Below are 3,715 nucleotides of genomic sequence, written 5' to 3' on the forward strand. Positions count from 1 at the left end.
TTATTTAGGAGATAATCAAGATATTCTCCGAGACGATTTTTGAAATACAGATATTCTCCAAACGCACGATAAAAAAATTAATCAGTTGACATCAAGAAACTGAAAACGCAATATTATCCGATTATATCGCGGATCGACGCAATCGAATTGTGTTGGGCTATTTAAAGAATGAGCACCAAACAGAAATTGCTTACGGGAATTTTAAAACGGAATATAGGGGAAAAACATCGATAACTTTTGCGAGAACTGCATTTCTGTATAATATGTATGGAAACTAACATAGGAATATTTGAAATAAAAAATGGCAAAATGTGTATGTATGTAGAGGCTGTTTGCAAAACAAATTCCGAACAGAATGCAATAATCGGAAAATATTTTATGGACAAACAAAATTTCCGAAACAGTCATTTTAGATACGAAAATTTTTCGGTACTAAAAATCTTTTTTTTTATCACCGGAAAATAGTGCCTAAATGACAATGACATCCTAGACAGCGCAAACTGTCTGAAAAAGGCGTCTAAAAGAAATCTTCTAATCCCTCAAAGATATTCTTTGAATATTTTTTAGACTTTTTTTTAGCTATGAAGCACTTGCGTTGTCTTGGAATTATTTTTACGTCTAACAGATGTTTTACGAAGCGCGACATAATCTCCATTAAAAGTTTTCTATTGTCATCCTCGATCCACAGAAATTGCATAAAAGCAACAAATAGGAGGCAAATGTCAAAAGCTGAAAATGTAAACGCTAAAAAAGAGAAAGACAGGTGAAAAAAATAAGAACTTTATGCAATCAACACTAAAGAATTTTTCGCGTTAGCTAAAGCTCCTTCCACCTGCCTTCCCGGCCGAATATCGACTGTATATTTCTTATTATCATGATTAAGCTATAATTATCGTTATTATACCATTTGCGCACAGCGTAGGAGATATCTGTCGAGTATCCGAATTTTATGTCCGACTGTGTATTCCGAATGTTATTTAAATAGTTTGTATATATATTCAAAAAGTATATATTGAACATTTTAACTTATACGACTATCATATTATATATCAAATAAATAAACAAAGTTATATATATATATATTATATATTATATACATATTTGAGATGACTTGCTATATCGTAATTTAATTTTAGAACATTCAAACTTCAGTTTTATATCGCGTTATTCTATTTAGTAACAAAGATTAAATGAATTTTTACCCAGCAATCAAGTATTAATTATTTTTTAAGAAAATAATAGTCTTTAGTATGTAAAATGAATATACAGATAGAATTTGATAGTAATACTAACACAGCAAAAGATGGGAATACAAAACTAATATACTGGTATAATGCTCAGTCTAAAAGTATAATAAGAATAACAATATAAAACAACTTAAGAACAACACATAAAAATTTGAAAGATGAAAAAGCTGAAACAAAAATGAATATATGATTAAGAAGAAGAATATGCTTTAAAATGAAAATATCAAAATTCTTTTATATAAGGATAAAAATAAATAATTTCCTCAACATTTTAAACTATATTTTTAATAATTAACTTTTTAAATTTGTAACAATATTTTATACAATTTTTTTAAACGTTAATTTATTTTATACAATTTTTAAAACGTTATTCTACAAAATCATATATTTTTTATATTTTATGTACCTTTTCTCAAAAGTCATTGATCCAATTATTTTTTTATTCTATTCAGAAATAAGTAAATTATGATTCAATCGTTTCGTTTAAAAAAATTGTGATTTTATTAAAAGTTATAAATAATCAATGTTGTTAAAAAAATTAACTTTACTCAAATTATAGAAAATTTATCGAATGAATTTACAATTAACTAAAGCATCAATCGAAATAAAGCCAAATATATGGGAAAGATAATAAAAAATTACTTGAATATATAAACCCAATATGGAGAGAAGGAACAAAAACAAGTTTGCCATATTATTTTATAACGTCTCTTCTTTCATGATATTTAACACGTATAAGTTGCAAGAAAGGCGAAGAAGAACAAAAGTAAGAGGTAAGGAATTAAAATTTACAGTCTTATTTTACAGCGGAATATATATGAAAAGGGTGTTTGGAATTTTGAAATACTTGTAAGTATATGTAATTAATTATTAACAAACACACCTCTCTCTGATGATCCTGACTTTGACATCTATCGTAAAGATGCGGAATAATATTAAGTTAAAATGTTATTATATTAATTTTTTCTTTAATAATGATTAATACATTTGTTTATGTCAATCGACGGACCCGTATAATATAATTTTTGAGATATTTATATAAACGGTTATTAAAAGTATGTATACGAGAAAAAGGCTTTACATGGATTTGCAGCTTTCTACGTAAAATGAGATTCAGCTCGCATCACTTGAAGCTTTTAGTGAAACGAATCTATAATTATATGATTCTACATGGATTTGTAACTTTCCACATGAAGCGAAGTTTATTCCATACCGACCGATGCTCTCGAAACGAATCTATAATAGTACAGTTCCATGAGTTTGTAACTTTCCGTGAGATGCGAAGTCCATTTCATATTGCTCGGTGCTTTAGATACGAAATGAAGTATATAATTGTGTAGTCCCACATATACTACAGATTTGCAACTTTCTACGAAGCGAAATTTTGTTATTATCGTTTCGCGTCGAAAGCACCGGGCAATGATGGAAGATGAATCTTATCTTGTATAAAAGTTACAAGCCTATATGAAATCGTAAAATTATATTTCGCTTTGTATTTTTTTAAAAACGCTAAATAATATGGATGTGGATCTTGCTTCTTATGGAAAATTGAAAAGCAGATTTCGGATATTCACTGTAAGTCAGCCGCTCCTCGGGCGATCGGGACGAGATTTAAACGGTAGTGCCGCGAAATGGTGTAGAATTTTATGCAAAAAAAACGAAATCGCTATCACGTCCAGAAGTCGAGATATAAATTGGCCGTTTTTCGTCTGCGCGCGGACGGTCGAAATCGTGCACGACGCCGCGCATGTTGCCTGCTTCTTTCGCGCGATATTCACTGTAACGCGGCGAGTAAAATGGCAAGTCGAATGCAATCGTTCGATTAATTCGTTAAATATTTATATATACCGAACGAAGAAGCGAACCAGAATGTATGTGTAGAGAGAGAGAGAGAGAGAGAGAGAGAGAGAGAGAGAGAGAGAGAGAGAGAGAGAGAGAGAGAGGGAGAGAGAGAGGACCACAAAATTTATTTAAAAAATTAAAATTAAAAATTTATTTATATTTATATACATATGCGTTTTGTTATACATCACTGATGGCATTTCGTGTCCACAGGCATTTCGTATACTACCAGAGAGAAAACTGAGATATGTCATGGCCTGCTTTTAGGTGATCCCTGAAAGCGATACTCCCTCTATGGACATTGAAAACGTGGACATGAACTACAAAGCCAATGTCCATGAATGTTCTCAGAAGTATCGTGTGTACAATTTCTGATTTCGTTCCGTGCTATGTGCACGAAATGCCGGTAGCACCAGAGTATAACAAGACATTCATGTAAATATAAATTGATAGTAAATAAATTATGCAATCGTGAAAGATACTGTAACCTTCCAATGCAATGTTCAAAGATGAAATAAATATTTTTCTATATTCATTGCCATGTTTATATATTTTATTTACAAAACACAAAATGCCTGCTGTGGAATAAATATATTTTTAATTATTTCTATAAATCTTAATTAGCA

This window comes from Camponotus floridanus, unplaced genomic scaffold, assembly GCF_003227725.1.
Source record: "Camponotus floridanus strain SB8 unplaced genomic scaffold, Cflo_v7.5 scaffold7, whole genome shotgun sequence".
Lineage (NCBI taxonomy): Eukaryota > Metazoa > Arthropoda > Insecta > Hymenoptera > Formicidae > Camponotus > Camponotus floridanus.